This window comes from Amblyomma americanum, chromosome 9 (assembly GCF_052857255.1).
Source record: "Amblyomma americanum isolate KBUSLIRL-KWMA chromosome 9, ASM5285725v1, whole genome shotgun sequence".
Taxonomy (NCBI): Eukaryota; Metazoa; Arthropoda; class Arachnida; order Ixodida; family Ixodidae; genus Amblyomma; species Amblyomma americanum.
The window spans coordinates 59,931,534-59,951,754 of NC_135505.1; the positions used below are offsets into that span (position 1 = coordinate 59,931,534).

Below are 20,221 nucleotides of genomic sequence, written 5' to 3' on the forward strand. Positions count from 1 at the left end.
ACACAAGGTAGAAAGATAACTAAAGAATCACAGAAAATACATCACAATGAATCCAGCGAATAAGTGCCTCTATTTCGGCGAGTTTTGAAATGCGAACCTTATATTACAGCGGCATGTAATACAATTTACGTTGCATTCACTGTGTAATGGCAGCAGCATCTACGCCGTTTGCTGAAGGTGCCCTGCCAAGGGACGTTGTACCGTACGATAACCGATAACCGTTGCGATAACCTGTGCTGTTATCTATTGAATTTGGCCGAACTTGTATCGTTTCCAAACCCTTTTGGAGCTTTCGTAAAGGTTGATGTCAGGGCGAGCACGCTTGGCGTTGGTGGTGAAACTAGTTCCAACTTATCCACTGGTTTTCAGCGAGCGGTAAAACACATTTCAGCGGTTATGAGGATTCGCAGCAGCGTAACCATTTCACACACGCACACATTTCAGAGAAGATAGCTTTATTTTTCTGTCTAGTTCGGAGATTTCATAAGTTTCTATACAATCGACATGTCCTAACAACATCAATAAGTTCGGAACTGAACAAAAGCTGCAAGAATCTTGTTTTGGGGGCCGAAATCCTCTTACCGAAAACGTTTGCTATAGATGAGCTAAACAGTTTACACTCGCAGACTCAGGGGGATATAACCGATTTTTACTTTGCACGAAAAATCTATGCACTTGTCCTCAATCTCGTTCTAAATTGCACAGATCAGAGATAGGCATTTTGCTGAGAGTGGCAATGTCAGCGTCGGGTCTGTAGCTGGACAACATGCATTGCTCCACCAGCAGCTGAGCGAGCGTCGAAACCTCGCTTGAAAGCGGCCACGCTGTACACAGACTCGTCGACTCAAGAATGCAATTTCGATTACCTGAGCGCCTTCCCTGTCCCCAAAGGGGTCCTGCTGGTATCTTGGTCTACGTTTGGGTTGATGGCATCGGCATCTCATCAATATATTTGATGTATACAAAATTCATAATTTGAAAAGGAACATTTCAGAGAAATGCTTGGGTTCTCCATAACCGTGTTACTTTCGGTGATGTGAGCTTAATGCGACAAGTTTGCCTTCTCCACTAGGCTCCATTCGAAGACCCAATTTGGGTCAGAGCAAAATGACCCCGCCCGATTTTTGCTTTTCCTGCAAGGATACTTTGCTAGACTGAACATTTTATTGGCGCGAACATTTTTATCGGTGATACAAGCAAATCGAACTGCGTGATCAGCTTATTTAACCTGTCTCAAAAGGACTCGAATACAATGACCAGTGATAGAATTGCGATCTTTCATCGTGGTACGCAGCTTTTCTTAGATACGACGAAATCAACTTGCTTTGCTTGCACGATATTAGTAGAGTGCTTCGAAACATTTACGGTGACTCCGTCCTCAGGATAAAAAAATCTGTAAATATTGTTTACGGAGATGTTAACGATGAGCACCACCTCCGTCGCAGAAGCGTGCGGCAGTGCTCCTCAAGACTGCGTCCCGATAGGAAGCGCCTGGTGAACGCGGGTTTCGGCTGCAGCGCGGCCCGCTTTGTTGTCAACCGTGGATCTCGTGTCTCGCCACAAGGAGCAGTGGGCTTATCTTGGTGTGGCCGCACGGCGCCTTCTCGACGACAACATGTGGTTGGGAGAAAGGACACGCGGCCTCGGCGCCGATGACCGTGGCCGAGAGAGGACAGGGCGGCAGTAAACAGAGTGCGCGTGGCAGTAGCACTGCACCAGGCGCACTGGGAGTTCAGTTCCGCTTACTGCCGACGCGTACAATCGTTCGGGGTTCGTTTGGCGCGAGGGCTGCATCGACGCTTGGGTGAGTCGGATTGGATCGCAAGCCAGGCTACTGAATAAGAGCGAGGTAGTAAAGAACAACCTCTTTCGCTCGTGTTGTCCAGTCCATGTTTGCCCTTGTTTTTTGTGCTTGTACATGATTGCAATGCCCCAACTCGCCCAAAGGCCTTTGCTATTTCGCTCCACTGATTTGCCGTGGGTGAGCCAAGCGACATAGCGAAACAGTGAAACAAAATGTACAAGGACACCAAAAATTTGTGCGTCAACATTCGCGCTTATATTTGTTGATGAATTAGGCATCGCCCGTCCCTCTTCTTGCCGCCGTGCTTGGCACATCGACTGCTACTGACAGCTTCCGATACCGGAACGCATTTTTCTTGAACTGCGACATTGAGGTTAATTAGAAGGGTGTTCTGGCTAGCTACCTTACATTGGGTAGCGAACCCCTATTTGTGCAAAAAAGAAGTAGAAGTAGGTTTGTTTGGTTTTTTTTTTTGCTGTTGGCGTGTCAGTGCGTTCACGTGGATCCTAGAGAGTTTACCCATTGACCATAAAAAAAAACTGCCGCCCCCCACAAACATTAACCGGGCTGGGCGCTGTCCAAACTGAGCACATAGGTTTTAAATACACTATAAATGTTTGCGGAAAGCAGGCGGAACCAACTTTTTACTGCTCTTAGCGCAAAGGAAACTACACTCATGAGACAATAAATGTCATACAAATGAATCGAAAATTTCTGTGAGCTCGGTACATTCGAAATCAGTTATATGGAATTCGTTTCGCCTAGCTCGCTTCTCGTTGGACGGATTCCGCATGCGGAGCGGCAGCGACATCACGTGCATGGCACTGCAACCCGCAAGCTCTGGTAGAGAGTTCTCTTTGCTATGCACTTGCGTAGGGCGGTCCTCGTTTGCTTTGTCCAGATATCGTAGGCCGTCCGAAGGGAAATTCTTAGCGAAACGAAAGTGTTTCCAGCGGATCATTTTTCCGGGACTGAGTCGATGTAGTATGAATGCATCCCTTGAAGAAATTTGGGACGAAATTTTTCTAAAATCTTTTTTTCTTTTTATTTCCTCCCTACTGTATCGAATTGCTCTTCACTGCAAAATCATAAATTTAATACCGCATTTTTACAATCTGTACACCTGTATACAACAAAGTGAAAGCAGTTTATGATAGGGGGCTTGAACGTCGTTTTCCTGAAAACAATGGCCGCGAATTACTGATCATTCGTGGGGCCTGTCGGCACGATGCCCACAGTGGGTTCTCGAACTCAACGACAGCATTATCGGGTTGGCAAAGCTGCAAATGGGCCTAGTTGGTTCATATTTAACTTCTTTACTGCGCTACCCATGGCAACGAACAACACTGCACGCAAAAACCACACGCACAAAATCCACAAAATCATCAGTAGCGCTATAATGAAGTTCAAAATGTCGGGTCTACTTGTGAGCTCATTTTCCGCACGCTTCTGTTCTCGTCTGGACAACTTTGTCTAGCTCGGAAGGGCAGCTTTGCCTCCACGTAGCGCACAATAAGGCGGAAATGGCGAGAAAGGCCATAAGAACGACTGAGTTTTTCTTATGTCAAACTACGCTATCTTTTCGATTAAAGAAGGCAACATGCAATCAGATTCATGATAAAACAGGCTCACTTGTAGCAACAAAAACAGGCAAGCAAGTACACGACTGTGAAAAAAACAAGAACTCTGGGTGTTTGAGTTAAGATAGCGAACGTTTCTTATTCCCACGCGACAAGACACTAAAGATGGCCTTTAGCCTTAAAGAGGGCCTTTCTCGCCGAATGAAACAAAGAGCGTTCTGACTCGCTAAGGTCTTGTTTTTCCGGCGACGGAATAAAATCCTCGTGTGACCTCGCGTATCGACTTGTTGCTTGCTTTCGTGATGTAGTTAGTGATAATCTCTGTTTAGTCCCTGATATATTTTTTTCAGGTTATGTGAGGCTGGCTGCTGGCTGTGTGATGATTTGAGGAATGGTGTGTGGTTTAACGTTCCAAAGCAAATCAGGCTATGAAGGACGCTCCGGAAATTCCGACCACCAGGGGTTCCTTGCCATGCACTGACATTGCAGAGCACACGGCCCTCTAGAATTCCGCCTCCATCGAAAATCGACTGCCAAGGCCAGGATGGAACCCGCGTCTTTCGGGTCAACAGCAAAGTTCCGTAACTACTGATCCGCCGCGGCGGCGTTGATGAGAGGAATCGCCTACATGTTAAATTTGAGGCCTAATATAGGCTCGACACTTTACACCAGTACCATCAGGGTGGGAGCGGCGTTGAGTTCAGTGTCGCAAGGCCACCTATGGATTTACTGCGCACGCCACTCCCCGCCATCGACAAGTGCGGTGGTTTCCCCCGTCCACGCTGGGGGACAAGCGTAGTAGGAGTTGTTGCTGACGGAAAATGAAGTGCATTATTTTCCAGCCTTCGCAGGCAGCACTGCACTGCGGCACTTCAAAGCATTGAGATCGGTAATAGAGGCAGGAATGAGAAGGGACAGCGTGTTAAGGTGCTGGCGGTTGAGAGAAGGAGAGGTGCAATGAAGACATAGGGGTGAGGAGATTCAGCAAGAATCATTTTGCAGTGGCATTTGCTGAGAAGAGATTGTTCAGTACTGCCACGCATGTTGGTTAAAAGGCAACGTAAGCATACGCAGAGAATATAGAAACGACATTGATAATGCAGGGAAAATTAGCCTAAGGCATGGTAACTCAGCTCTGCAGCAGGCACAATCTGTGTGGCATGCGCCCCGTGTATTTGCTCTGACGTGAACGGGGTACGGGTAACGGATTAGCTGCGGCAAGTTTGCGGAAAGTGCACGCATCAGAAAGAGCGATTGAAATAATGAAGCAAAAATACCTGCTACGGGATGCAACTTTGTTGCTAAATAAAACTATAAACAAACGGTCGATTAAAATGATGTATGGGTGATGGAGCGCCCTGTTGCTGCGGCCATGCGACAGCACGGAGCAAGCATCCAGGAAGCGTTTTTCTGAAGCTGATATATTTTCCAGTGGGCGATGTGTTAACCCCGAGCCTCGCCAGTTCGAAGGAACAGAATATTTCATTCTCTGGTTCTTAGATATAAATAATGTGTTGTAAGGTATGTGCTGTTTAACGTCGCGAATCTGGTCGTGGGCTCAGAGGTACGCCTTACTCGAAGGCACTGCTTAATTGTGACGGCATGGGTTGGTTTAATGTCCTCTTTATCGCAAAGAACACGGTGTCTGTGGACTTCGACTCCATGTAAATGCGGCCCTCTAAACGGTGATTTGATCTTATGTTTTTGGACTCAGCAGCCTTTGAAATATTTAAAATGGTAACCGCAATTACTTAGACACCATGCAAAGATAACGAAGGTGTACGTAAAAAGACGAAGTCTAGGAAGCCTAACGAAGCCAAAAGAAGAGAAAGGAATTTCATTGTTGCAGCTCTTTTTAATTTTACCGTACCGGAGCGGCAAAAAGCGACTGCAGCTATGCCCTGAGGGTGTTTTCTAGAACAAAATTGAATCATCAGAGGGAGAGAAGAGAGAGAAAATACTTCATTACATTCAAATTAAGACCTAATGTTTACTCTACCGAAAGGGGACAAGTGCGAGCTGTTCGACGCTCGCCCCCGACGCCAGACACGAAAACGAAGGCTGCTTTTTTTCTTTTCTGGTTTTAGTTGCTTTTTCAATTTTTGCACAAATTCTTGTATAAGACACAAAATTATCCAAGTACACCACTCCTAATGCTTGAGTTCATTTGTATACGCTATGCACTCTGGCCCATCCTCTGCCGTGAGTATGTGCCATTAATCCTGAGGACGTCATCATCATCATCATCATCATCATCTTGGCACCCGGCTGAAAGTCATCTATCTCAGCTCGTCAGTGGTTGGCCCTGTCTTGTCCATGTCAAGAGCTTACTCTGCAATAAATATGACGTCACTGCTTGTCGCACCGCTGCGTTCCACCCATGCGTTAAAGGGATTCTGCAACGCCTTCACCGTAAACTGAAGGCCAGCTAATAGGTACTCGACTTCTGTTTAAGTTTGCTTGCTATGTCTGATGCCCGCTGTGTGCTTTAAACAAGCCTACGAGCCACAAAGCTTTATGTTAACACCGAACGCGCGAGACACGGCACTCCTTTCCCGCCATCAGGAGAAAGAAATAATAAACGAAAGAATGACAAGGAAACCAAAGAAAGCATAAAATGGACGCAGCTATCTTATCGTGGCAGCAGCGCGGAAGGACTCCTGTGTCTGCGCCGGAGAGCTAAAAATAAGGGTATATTTGTGTCCGCCCGCTCTAGCTTGGTCCGTATTTAGTCCACAGTACCTGATAACGAAATAAATGATAAATCTGTGTCCCATTCATACAACCTGCGGAACACTTCGAAGAGGTCCAATAGTTTTCATTAAAGGATGGACGAGGCACGGGTTCCTTCAAATGCCTCGTGGCTACAGTTGTGATACGGAACTTCGCTGTGCGGACAAGTCGCGGAAAACTTCCAAGCCGGGCGAGACTACGCATCACAACCGGGTAAGCCTGGTTAGCATCAGTGTGGCGGTTTTTCATAATTTCGAGCATGTTTGCAAATCTTGTTTCCCTCCCGATAAATCTCCAAAGCAGTTTGCGATGTATGCTATATACAACTTATGAACGCGTGTACAACTTTGTTTAGAAGACCCGACAGAAATACAAATGAATTTGCGTCGTGTCTGCGTAAAAAACTTGCAGCATTGGTAATTATGACTTAGTACCAAATAGCTTTTATCGCTACTCCTCAATTCGTCTCATATAGCGTCCTATATTATATGCAAAACGGATGCAACAATAATGAAGCTAAAATGACGCGGTTCATAAACACTGCGATTTCTGAGAACTTTCTCGACATAACTCTGTAAACAACATGTGGCATAGCCAGAAAATAGTTCTTAGAAGTACTATGTGAATAGCATGCAATACAATGAGAAAAATATGGCGGGAGAGAAATTCGGTGCGTCGCACAGAGGCGACTACAGCAGAAGAATGCGATAAAGTTTTCGCCGCTGATCAAATGAAATAAGAAAGCATATTTATAAGATTCCCACCAAGTTTAACTTAATCCTAGGCTCATTCCATATTACTGCCGTTAACTGTACGAATTTACTGCCAAGGCGTTATGTAATGTCCATCGTGCTAATGTAGGAATTTCGCATACCAGAGACGTGCTTGCGGAGACGTATACCGGCTTTGCCTACAGGAGTTGCGCATGCGCAGTGGCAAGCTGGCGCCGAATAGGACCACTGCGCATGCGCAGTCCCTCTATGTAAAACCGGCTGACGTCTCCGCTAGCACGTCTCCGGTATCCTGAATCTCCCTAATGTCATGAGGACCCTAGTCCTAATTGTAGCGGGTCTGGCGAAACGTTAGGGTTGCGGGTTCGATGCACGACCTCTGCAGTCGCGTTTTGGCGCGAGCAAAATTGGAAAACTAAGATTTTCGACCCGGTAAACCGCTCGATGGAATTAAAAATTGTTTAGGGCTGTCATGCGCTGCTGTTATTATTATTTGACATGATAATAATTTTGTGTCCCCATACTCGTGGACACTTTCGCGCTGCTGTTCTCAAAAGTGTGGCTGACAAAGGAGGGAATATCTGGCGATAACAGCGTCCGAATTTATACGAGGGGCGCCATAAACGCCACCCCCAACCTTCCTCCCCGCCCTCGAGAGAGCACTAAGTGAGGAACACAAGGCCAGAGCGCGTCCTTGCAACAAAGGGCACTAATGAGTGGGCCCCTGAAGTGCTTCATGAAGCGAGCCCTGCCGAATGTCCGGCGTCATATATGGCCACTTGATTCGTGCGGCACGACATTGCTGTGGGGGCTCACGTAGTGCTGAGAAACCGACGAACAAAAGAGCTATGCGTGAGCATTCAGCGGCTGAATGGCATACATGGCCGCATGAAAAAAACAAAACAAAAACGATTCAAAGCGCAAGTGAGATAAGTGGAGAGCAGGAGGCTGTGTGCCTGGTGTGCTCCTTTTACTTGGGGATCTTTAACGTGCACTGACATCGCACAGCACACGGGCGCCTTAGCGTTTTTCCTCCATCGAAACGCAGCCGCCGCAGTCGGGTTCCAACCCGTTTACTCCGGCTCAGTAGGTGCGCGCCCTAACCACTGAGCTACATGCGGCCTGCTCGCTGCTGTGAAGCCCTCGTTGCTGGACGGACATCATCGTATGCGATCCAGACTTTCGATTAATTCTCACCGATTCAGTCAAGCTTCCGATACAAACGTTATTTAAAACTGAATTTGCCCGCTGATTCCACCTTTTGTTTTCGATTTTCTCTCGCATGCGGACTGCTCAGTAGTGATGGCGGCCGGCCTCGAGTCACGGAGCCTCCACTACCAGCCACGTGCCTTTTCTTCTCTTTTCGCAGTGAGCGAGAACTGGCTCTACTACTTTCGCCGCTTTTGGTGCGTGCCGAACCATGTGACCAGCACCGGCCTTCGAAGAAGAGGTTTTCACAAACACTCACGGAGCCGAACTAACGAATGTAATATGATAAAGACAAACTCCGAAGCACAGCACGAAAAGTACCAGTTAAGCGGTGCCACACAATCGGACGAGTGCTCCAAGGCAGCGGGAATAGAAGCTCATCAGTTTGCGCCGTCGCCAGTTCACGTCTCCTGTTCGGGTCTGGAGATTAATTCTTTCTAGTAAGTACCATTGGAACGGAAAGTTTCGGAATATTTCGGATAAGTTCACCCTCGTGTTATGCGTCACGTTCTCTCATGTTCGCCTTCATGTACTAATGATGCTAGGCCTGATTTGCTTAAAATGGGAACCGAAACCATTTCATGCTTAAAGTATGATCACTATTCAACCCATGCCTTATGAGGGCCATAGCGGCTCGGAAATGGCGCGCCCGCGGTTACTCGCACGGACACAATGTGGTACGCTGTAGAATTAATGGAATAAAAGGAACTCACAGGCAATAAGAGCCACAATTTATTCCAAGGTCAGCGGGAGTAAACACGCACTGGTGGCTAAGGGATCTCGTGCGATCGTTTTTAAGCGGCTTCCGCCAGCGAGCGGGCGAGCGAATCCGTCCCGTCCGGCGAGCGGATGGAAAGTTGGTGAACTTCAACTTTCGAGCGGACGAGCGGGTCCGGCCGGCATCTGGATTGCAGCTATTGGCTGCTTTTTCCGTGACGTCAGTAACGTCTCGAGCCCCTCCACCTCGCTTCTGCCGAGGCAAGGTGGCCGTCCATCGATGGAACTGGAGAGTGAGGCCTGGGCAGTGGCAGCTATGTCGCGAAGCATATTACATTGACCACATGTTGATATTACGAGTGTTCAGGGCGACTGCGAACTTCGCCGCGCGCAGCAGTGGCGAGAGACAGTTCCGCTATTTGAATTATGTAATCATCTATTCAGTAAACGCCTCTGCTACGTATCCATTACCATTTTGATCTGATTGCGATTCGTGCGGGCACTGTGCTCGAGTACTGCCGTGTGTGCGACGTGACATTACCTTGGCTGCACGGCCGTCAAACTGTTTTCTGCGGCGACAAAAGCAACGCCGGCTTCCTTCAGCGCATTGGTGCTGCGTTCAGTACATTTTGTGATGATGGCTGCTCTGATTACGAGTGGCCGGCGGCACTGTGTAACTTGTGTGAAAACATCGGTGTGCAGTGCGGATGTATCTTTGGGATCGTCATTTCTTTTATTTCCTGTCGGCTGTGCGGACATTTGTGTGCAATAAATATTTGAGTGATGAATGGGTGACTGAACACTTCCTCGAGCCATTTCGATTTAGGTTGTGACAACTTGGTATTACGCGATGAAAAACAAGAATCATTGCCGCATTTAAATCATGGCTAGTTCACAGTGTAGAATCTCGAATATGTGTTAACTCCTGAGTCTGCTTTTCAATGAGCATTTCATTCTACGTTACGCAAAAAAACTGGCAGCACCTTATGGGATCAAAACTGTCCACAGAGCAAGTTGGGCATAACGAGTCCTAATGAAAAAAATAAATATATATTAGGAAAACATTTCGCACTGCTTTTTTTCTTTTTGCTTTAACAAATGCTTGGCAATACGAAGTTGAAGTGGGATCTTGATTTCCATTGTAATCGGAAAAATGCGGTGATCTTGAAGCGCCCCATGGGGAGTGACACTCTTTGTTGTTGATTTTGCTCACGGTCCCTTTCGATCGGGAGATCAGCGGTACAAAAGTGGATGATGTGTGCGCATTGCTACTGTTGCAGCGCTGCTCGCGAACTCTGCTTTACTGGTGTTAAGCGGTTGTTGAGCAGCATTGTATGGGACAGCCGCACCAGGTTTTTATGTACAACACATTTTCGAAGTCTAGAGAAGGAGATGTCATGGATGCACATGCACGTGTCTGTCTGTCACCTCCATTTGCTACGGACATGATTACTTGTCTGCTGAGTGATGGCATTAGTGAGCACAACCAGCGGCGTGTCGGAAGTGCAGCACGCTTCGCATATTTCCTTAATCGTCCTTACATTTTACACAAACGAAAATTTATTTGCTCACATATAGATGCATGCATATTTGCACTTTCCTCAATGATCGGCTAGGTTTCCTGGCCCACTTATCCATTCACATTTTTGTGGTCACGATAGTACCATTCCTGCACAAAGTCAAAGCTACAATAACAAGGCTTATTTCCGTTTTTTGAAATGCGCTACACACTGTTACATGGTTGTTGGCTATGCTATACCGTCGTTGCCCTGTTTCTGAGAGTCTTGTACTATGGATGGAACCATTGGCCAGTCAAGACAAAGACCGCATTTAATTTGAACCCATTCCCTGACTCCTCGGATGGAATGATATGGCAGTTGCTGCTTGCATTAGCAGATGCCCCGCTTTGCACCGGCGCGTAGTTCTATTGCTGCCCGCTGCGCATGCCAGAATCAGGAGCGTTCCATTTTTCTTTTCTTCTGCGGTGTACTCTGTATAAAAAGTTCTAACCAAGCATTGTGGGCTGCGGGTAGGCATCGGTGAGGTTAAAATATAAGCGAGCGGTTGTGTTGTTTCATTTTAAGCAGCTTAATTTATTTTGTGCAATGAGAAATCTCAGCCAAGACGTGAGTGGCCGAACCCAACAGTGCTTTTACGCTAGAAAGAGAAGTGCTTTGGCAACAAAAAAGTGCGTGAGCTGTTTAGAAGTCAGTTTGCCTGGCAGTTCACAGGTTAGCATAAAATTCTGCGCAGACAGTATGGCTAGCATTGTGATGGCAATTCCAGTGTGCAAGAAAGGTATATGATTCAGGCAGCGTTTAATTTATCTGCTCAAATCCAACGTTTTAAGTCTTCCCCTCTGCACATTAATGTAACAAGAACACATGCGACAATGGGCAGTACGCATTTTCACTCTGTCCACTCTGATCAGCAAGTTTCCATGTTAACAAAGCGTAAGTGCATCTAAAAAAGCTTTTCCCCTGAAACACTGTCAGTAGTTTGAGTCCATATTAACGAGGCCTGTACTATTGAGGAATGGCTGTATATATGAACCCATGGTTATTTTTTTAGTTCTGATGATGACACAAGCAATTAATCTGTGTTATTTTGACTATGTGACTAAACAAGTACATTTATCTCGCATATTATGAAGGTGATTACAAGGATGTGTTGTATGGCACAGCAGTTTTTTGATTGAAGAATATCGATTGGTTTTACCTGACACCACTTTAAACAGCAGACTGAAAAATGTGCCCTGTGGAGCTGGTAAGGTATGTTAGGAACAAAAACGACGGAAAACAACACCTCTCCACATAGTAACAACTCTTGCTCTGTTCTCGTCCCTTAACGCAGTTTCGACATGCCAACTTACCACCGGTTCACCCAACAGTGCACTCGTATCAAGTTTTGTGAAATTTGCGGCAAGCATCAACAGGACAGGAAGCACGGTGTACGCATATCTGGTGCATACTGTGCAGATAGCTTCCTGCCTCATCATAGCTTCACCCCTTTATGTTTCTTACGCATCATTACCCAGCACCTACGGCCCTATTCATGCCATTGCCATGCGCTGCAAATCACCAACACATTTTTGTATATATATATATATATATATATATATATATATATATATATATATATATATATATATATATATATATATATATATATATATATATATATATATATATATATATATATAGGTATAGGTTCGCTTACACCCATTAAACATAAATACCCGCGAGAGCAACAGATTGGACAGCCGTCGCCGTAGCTCAGTTGGTAAGAGCACCGGACGCGATATTCGGAGGTCGTGGGTTCAGATCATACCGGCGGCATGGTTGTCTTTTCTTCTGCTTTATAAGTAATTTTCTTTAAGCGATAGATTAATGCAAGTATTATTAACCCTGTGATTTAGCAATACACATTAAAAAAATTAAACATTCCCCTATGCACTTTGGTTTCGGTGACTGTAGGCTCCCTTCATGTTTGTCAAAAACGAGTCCCTAATCTCCTTTACCTTGTCTGCTAATTGCTTAAAGAGGGTCTCGGTTCTGGCAGTCTTGATGCCATAGGTAGCACAAGAGGGCTTTCGCACAGTTTTCGCCCTCGTCGTTAGATGACGTTCCACGTCACCCTCGCAGTAACACAGGACGTGCTACGTCCGCCGCTATGGACGAGGGTGGCGCTGGTGGACACTCTCAAGGTTCGCTTACACCCATTATACATAAATACCCACGAGAGCAGCGGATTGGACAGCCGTCGGCATAGCTCAGTTGGTAAGAGCACCGGACGCGATATTCGGAGGTCGTGGGTTCGGATCCCACCGGCGGCATGGTTGTTTTTTCTGCTGCTTGATAAGTACTTTCCTTAAAAAACTGATTGGCACTAGATATTAGAAAAAATAGAAAACATTCCCCTATGCACCTTGGTTTCGGTGACCGCAGCCGTGGCCTCGTGGTAGAGTACCCGCCTCGGCACGGGAGGTGGTGGGTTCGACTCCGGCTGCCGGCCGGTTACCCACCGGTTTCCTGAAAATGGGTACAAACTATTCCCCGGCCTGGTGCTCGGCTTCACAGGGTGCATGGCTTGGAAAAGCAGCCCGCGCCTTCAAATCCCAACACTTTGAGGCTGTGTTCAAGGCCCTCCTACGTAAAAAAGGGCCACAAATGGGCCTCTACCCCACGAGGCGGATTTAAGGTTGTTGACGGCGGAATTTATCGCTGATCCATCAGAGCAACTGTGGTCAAGACCCTTTTCCCAAGCATCTCACCCAGAAGAGCCGAGCACCAGGCCGGGGGAAATCTTGTACCCATTAAAAACCGGTGGGTACCCGGCGGCACTGGGGATCGAACCCACCACTTCCCGAATGCGAGGCGGATGCTCTACCACAAGGCCACCGCTTCGGTATTAGAAGTTTTAGGTCTGCCACAAGAGTTCCCCCCAGCCATACACGAAGTAGGCCGGGGCCAGACCACTTCCCAAGAAGCGAGTCCCATAAGTTGGAGCAAAGCTCGACAACTGGTGGACCCCCACACCAGAGACTGCTCTTGTACCAATTTAGGTTTGGTCATCCTCGGGCCCGAAAGCCCTCCCATCGAGCGTGGCGGGCTGGTCCACTACTGCCACCTCGTTGGTCGTGTCTGGGTCCAACCCAGAAGCTTCGGATAGGCGGGGTCGCTACTCCCCGTGGTGCGCTTCCGGGCTGCGCACCGCTGCCAGACGCCGAAGCGCCCTCGACTTCGGGTAATCTCTTCGTGCCGCACTCCAAGCGAGAGCCCGATTCTACCAAATTTTATTAAGCGTCTTGGCTTTGACGCCAGCCCTGGTGTACTAAGTCAGGACCTACCGCCTACGTACCGGGAAGTGCTAGTGTGGGCTTCATCCCACACCCCTATGGTCTCACAGCAGTACTACTCACAGGCTCTCAAGGGACGCAAGCGCCAGTCCTGCTTTCGCTTCGCCCTCGGTCTCTTCGCCTACTGAGACGCCCGCAGGCCTCAGCGTTTCCCAGAGATGGCCCTGGTTGCCCGGAGGGGGACCGAGGACAGACCCAAGCAGCACTCCCGAGTGATGGTAGGGCTCGAGTTACACAGGGACGCCCCTACCCCTGATGACTTTAGTCAGCGGGGATTTCCCTGCAGCGTATTCGCTTGAGACTTAGCCACAGCAGCCTATCCCTAAGCTGCAGTGGCGTATGAACTCTTTCGCTTTCGGTGAGAGGGAGGGGGTCACCACAGCCCTTCCCATGTTCACGACAGTCGCCCCCAATAGACTGGGTTACAGGAGCACGCAACTGCTCCCGGCGTTACGCCTAGGACCTTCATCGCCGAGGCCCGCCGCCCGCTGTGTTACAGGAGGACGCTACCCCTCCCACGGTTACCCGGCCTGGGAGCATCTCACGTACTCCACAGCCCCGGTCGCAGACTTAGACTACGTCCAGGGAGCCCAACCCTCCGGTTCGGCCACCGAGAAGAGACGGCCCCGTCAATCCAGACCATCATCAGCGAAACTGCCAATGTTCTGGTTGGGGCCGCGGATCACCACCTTCCAAAAACCGTCGGCCCCGAGGCGCCGTACCCCCTTTAGGGAGCACGAATTAGCCCTATTTTCAGTATGGCCGCCCCGGGTGAGAGCTCACCCATGTTACTGAGAACCCAACCTCAGCCAGCCTTCGGCTTGCTTTTCAGGCTCACGCCAACCGAGCACGGCTGATGAGACGGAGAACTTATGCAACACAATCTCCATCTCTCTTGGACTACTCTTAGCGTTACCCAGGGCTCACCACGAGGAGGTAGTAGTCCGTCGAGCTATGGCGACGGTTGTCCAATCTCAGTTGGTAAGAGCACCGGACGCGATATTCGGAGGTCGTGGGTTCGGATCCCACCGGCGGCATGGTTGTTTTTTCTGTTGCTTGATAAGTAATTTTCTTAAAAAACTGATTGGCACTAGATATTAAAAAAAATAGAAAACATTCCCCTATGCACCTTGGTTTCTGTGACTGTAGGCTTTCTTAATATGTTTGTCAAACGAGCCCCTCACTTCATTTGCCTTATCTGCTAACAGCCTAACGGGGGTCCCGGTTCTGGCAGTCTTGATGCCGTAGGTCGCATAAGAGGGTTCTCGCACAGTTTCCGCCCTCGCCGTTAGATGACGTTCTACGTCACACTTGCGGTATTACAGGACTTGCTACGTCCACCGCTATGGACGAGGGTGGCGCTGGTGAACACTCTCAAGGTTCACTTACACGCTTAACATAAATAGCCACGAAAGCAGCACATTGGACAGCCGTCGCCGTAGCTCAGTTGGTAAGAGCACCGGACGCGATATTCGGAGGTCGTGGGTTTGGATCCCACCGGCGGCATGGTTGTATATATATATATATATATATATATATATATATATATATATATATATATATATATATATATATATATATATATATATATATATATATATATATATATATATATAGCAGACAAGGTAAAGGAAATAGGGGCTCGTATATATATATATATATATATATATATATATATATATATATATATATATATATATATATATATATATATATATATATATATATATATATATATATATATATATATATATGTATTGCCCAACACAATGTTTTGGCCCTCTGAGTTGTTTCATCCAAATTGGCAAGATTTAGAAAACATTCCTTCAATAGCCAACTTCCTCTTGTTCTTGACGACATGCACCTTGACTGCAGTCTCAGCGTCGATGCTTTTTTTTGCTCTGAAAAAGCATGTGATTCACTTATTTATGTATGGCTTTTTTGTCGTGGTTAACTTGTATCCAATAGCTCTAATTTGGATCCAAGCTTAAACAGCCAGCCGTCGGCATATTTCCCTTGCCAATTCTTATCCATCCTGCCTTTTCCTGCAATCTTGGACGCCCCCAAGGCATTTCCCTTGGGCCTCAGCTCTTTAATACCTACATTATGACTTCCCCTTCAGTGTTTCGTTATATGCCTTCACTGATGGCTATATGGGGTCCATCATCTTGTAATAAATACCCGTGTTTCAGTTCTCCAAAGCAACATTTTGCATGCTCTAGAATGGCCTGTTTGCTAATGTTACTAAGAACGCACTAATATGTTTTTATTGTCAGCAAAGCTACATTTTGCATTCTTACAAGGCCTTGCCGAGAAAGGTATATAACCCACTATACTGGTTCAAACACTCAGCCATTTACATGGCTCGCAATGTAGCATAGTCTCACCTCATAATACTTATGCGCCCACCCACAGCTTAGGATATTTACACCATACCATGTACTTACCATCGCCGTCTTCCAAGTTACTTGCGTTCAGATCCCCTCTGTGACATCACCTTGGGCGTTCTAATGGCGCATGGTACAATCCTACCTAAAATCCTAGAATGAATTCAGACCTGAGATCTTGGTTTATTTTCTCAGACTATTGTTGAAGCTCCAGTGTCACAGAACGAAAGGTGAATATTATTCTTCATGTCATGTAGAAACGGCAGGGTTTCTTTAACTCTTTACCGTAACATAACCAACTAATCTGTTCTGAATCATGGTTCCGTTCTGGACTAGCCGCACAAGTACTGTTGTGCCTCAGTTAGCTCATGTCATGCCACTGCATTTCAAGATTGATTATTGTTTTTGCCACTAAAGGCTGAAATGGCCTTCCACCACACAAGGCTTACTAACCTCTTGTCGTTTGAGCTGGTAACTGCAGAAATCCACGCAGTAAATGATGATGTTCATCCACTGATTACAGCAATTCGCCTAAAGCAGAAAATATTTGTAATAAGGGAGTAATTACTCATTAACATCCACCGAATTGCAGCCATAAGGCCACAAAAAAGAGCAACAAAGTTTTTTTTTTTTTTGCAGCCGTATGGCCGTGCATGGATGCTAATGGTTGATTACTTCTTATTAGTAAATTACAAACTCATCAAATTCCTCCTTGACACATCATGTCAAAGCTCACCATTCAAGTATTATCGTTTAGTACTGTTTAGGTATAATAAATGTTAAAATAAATTGTTCTAATGAAGTGCTTAGCCGCTTGCTCAGCTCAGCAAACAAATACAATGCTCGCTTATGCGTAAGAACTTTCCTCACAATCTATTTCAAGTAATATTGGGCAGATTTGCACAATAGTTTTGTCGGCCGGTATACAGTTGCATTTACGCTAACTTCCATCCACACCGTGCACTAGCTAGGTCTAGCCAGCTGCACTCGTGCACTGAATAGCTAAGCATGCATTATTGTGCCTATCTGTGTCAGATTTTTCTTAGTGCTTCTCTCTTATTGTCTCTTCAGCTAAGCAACACACCGCCTTCATAACATGGCTCATCATAACATTGCTCAGTGAAAATGCTACGAATGCATGTTTATGCGTGCGACTTTTATATATTCAGGATAGTGTTAACATGGCCGTTGGTTAATCTTAAACACAAAAGCTGTCAACTTAAAGTTGCGGCAAAGAGACGCCAGTAAAGACAAAAGCCATCACTGCTTTTCTGGGTTTTTTTCGGCATTCTTCAGCCTAACTTCAAATTGGTATTTTCCAAATTTCTGATACCTATCGATACCTCGGTTAATTTCTTTCTTCGAAAACCAGGCTGCCAGTGAAGCTGGTATACTCTGCTGAAGGTGTTGATAGTAGGTAACTAATAGCACACTCAAATATTCAACACGTGTTAAGTGGTATAAACATCAGTTAACAGTTAGCAATGCTTACTTTTGCTGGCTAGATTTGGAAGTGGTCATTTTTCATCCATTCAGTCTACATTTCACTAATGAGTGAAAATTATTCTTAAACGTTGCTTTAACGTTGTATCAGAGAACTTACGCATATATGCTTGTCACATACTTAAATGGCTTAATTTTTATTTCATTTTGTTGCGCGACAATGCAGCTCTAATACTGGAAATCCAATTTTAGAAATTCTGCTTGAGATATTGGTGTTTGCTCGAGATAATCAGAATATATGGTCATTGTATCCTATTTCCCTGACTGTACAAAGTATTCTCTCCCAGCCTAAGCAAGAAGCCGTTGCCATGTAAACCCTCCGAATTGGTCCTTGCATGCCCTCTAGCTCTAATCCAGTTTACTGGCTCCCATAGTTCATTAGGTTTATAGTAATGAGAACGACATGTGTAGACTTTTATTCAATCCAAAGGCACCCACTTTGTTTTGCATTCACAGCGACATTTCAGAATAATTTGGAGTTGCACAGAGTATATGCCAGCTTATTTTGTACATGGCGGCAATGACATGGCCTTCAGCAGAACTTCCCATACTTGTTTTCAACGCTGTAGTCTTGCTTGTGCAACGGCAATATGACGTCATTAAAAAATGCTAAAGGACTACCTGATTGCCCGCTGTCACTCTGCAGAACAAAGCCCTGCACTGGAGGCAAGTGACGCACGTCTAAGCCCCTTTGATGCCACACAGTGCTATTTCTATTTTGGCATTAATAATCAACTGAAAAACAACAAAAAGAAGTCACTATTGTTTTATTGTAACCGTTCTGTAAAATGCAGAACTGTATTAATTACAACTGATTTTACCGGTTCCAAATAGCTGGAAAAGTAATAATTTCTCATGGGCATTTGCATTTCTGTTTGACAGCAGTGTGCTAAAATGTGAATTTTTAATGCATGCACAATTCTGACGTTCACACACACACAACTTATATATTTTAATAGATAAGCATGTCTTTTGCATTAACTGTCAGCTCAATGTAGGTAGCTGGGGAGGACGGTGTTTACATATTAAAGTGACAACTACTATGCATATGCTTAGCAAAGGATGCAAGTGCAATTATTTTTTTCTCTGTCTGCAATGCAAATAACACTGCACTGTGCAATTTTTTGAATAACTGACTAAATATTTTAAGTATATAATCATAACTATTTGAAATACGTGATTGTCCAGGTTATAATTACGGACAGTTGTTAGCAGCCAGTACTGTAGCCTGACCCGATCGAGGATTCGCAATAAAAATCGCGTCGTTGTTCTGAAATCTTGAGGGTAGCGTAACTTTCAGAGGGGGCTGTTATTTTGGCAAATCGTCGACCGCTGTGAAAACATAGCGACCGAACGCCAAAGTGATCGTGCAACACTTTCCGCCCCACGTCTGCCTGGAGGCCGAAAACGGGAGGCCCGCTCGCCAAGCGGGCCTGGCGGAGGCCGCTCAAAAACGACCGTACGTGGTCCCTAAGTGCAAATCGGCGTGGACTGTGGCGGTTCCCACCGTCCGATCCGACGGCGTTGACGAGTGCGGGGAGCGGCCCTTTCGGTCTGGGCAGTCGGAGGGAAGACCCGGGTGAGTCATCGTACCCTGAACGCTTCGTTGGTCCGGAGAGACCTGGGCGCTGCCGCCGAGTCCGTTTCCGCCCCCTTGCAACCTACTCGAACCTCATCAAACGTTCTGTTCCCGACCAAATGACGCGTGGTGGCGGTAATGGTTTTATTCAAAGGGAAACAAAAACTGGAAGACAAAAATGTCCGCTGGCCATGGAAGCTGCTGTCTCTTAAGCGCCTGATCTGCAGCCGACGCATATTAAGGGGGCACGGAAGGAGATACAGAGGTGAAAGAAAGATATAGGGAAGGAAGAAAAAAGAAATGAGAGGGTCTGCAGCTGTATAATACAATTCACAACACTAACCTTTGCGTAAACAAAACAAAATGACAAACAGAACGCGCACGCGTGTCTTAGCTCTTGTTTCGCACTGCGCGTGAACGCTCGCTGTAAAACTCTGTACTCTCAGGAACAGATCAAACGCAAAAGAGCCATGGTATAACGGCTGTAGCAAGGAGAAAAGATTTTTCTTCAGGGCGGCTGGCAACTAGTCCCTTTAATTTGCGCATCAGTGGTGGAACGAGCAGTTGTTGCAAGTGTTAGTACATGGTGTTCTTGTCTTCTTTCTCCAGGAGCAAACAACTTTGTGTTCGTGTTTAGGCAGGAAATTTTCCTGCTCCTTCTGAGTGAATGCTTACGGTTCACGTGTGTCTATACGCACTGCAGAGAAGCCGCGTGCATGTCGTGACCACCAAATGACAGCACAAAGCTTTGGACTAAATGCAGTGTCGATGCTGCAACGGAGATACGTGCAAGCTGATCTCACTCGGAACCTATTGTGGGAAGGTTTGTTTGGATTATTAATTAGACTAGTGTACAGTGCGATTGTTTTACGCCGGCTTAAACATGTAACCTCTGGCGTGCCAAGTGTGATACAGTGGGGAAATATGTGAATATTTTCATTTATGCTCGCAGACCTTCATGAAGTGATTGAATCATTGATTGGTGCTCAATTTAGAACATTTATTAACTTGACTGTCAGCATCATTGCAGAAACGGTCGTTTCCGACACGTGCATATCGGCAACCACTCACCGTTGCACTCTAGCAAATCGATCCCACAGACGCTGCGAATGTTTTTCAA

At 46.2% G+C, this 20,221-nt stretch overlaps 1 protein-coding gene across 5 annotated transcripts in view; it reads left to right on the top strand.

Annotated features, from left to right (window-relative positions):
- The window catches only part of LOC144104421 (insulin-like), a 42,870-nt gene that overhangs the window by 4,489 nt on the left and 18,160 nt on the right, over window positions 1–20,221 (top strand). The window contains exon 2 of one of the 5 annotated variants that reach the window (XM_077637407.1): window positions 8,218–8,497. The exons of 2 other annotated variants lie outside the window; for them this stretch is intronic. The gene's annotated coding sequence lies outside the window, so the exon portion shown is untranslated. Of the gene's footprint in view, window positions 1–1,693; window positions 1,805–8,206; window positions 8,498–20,221 lie in introns of those variants that run through there. 2 more of the 5 variants (XM_077637408.1, XM_077637406.1) reach the window with 2 other exon arrangements.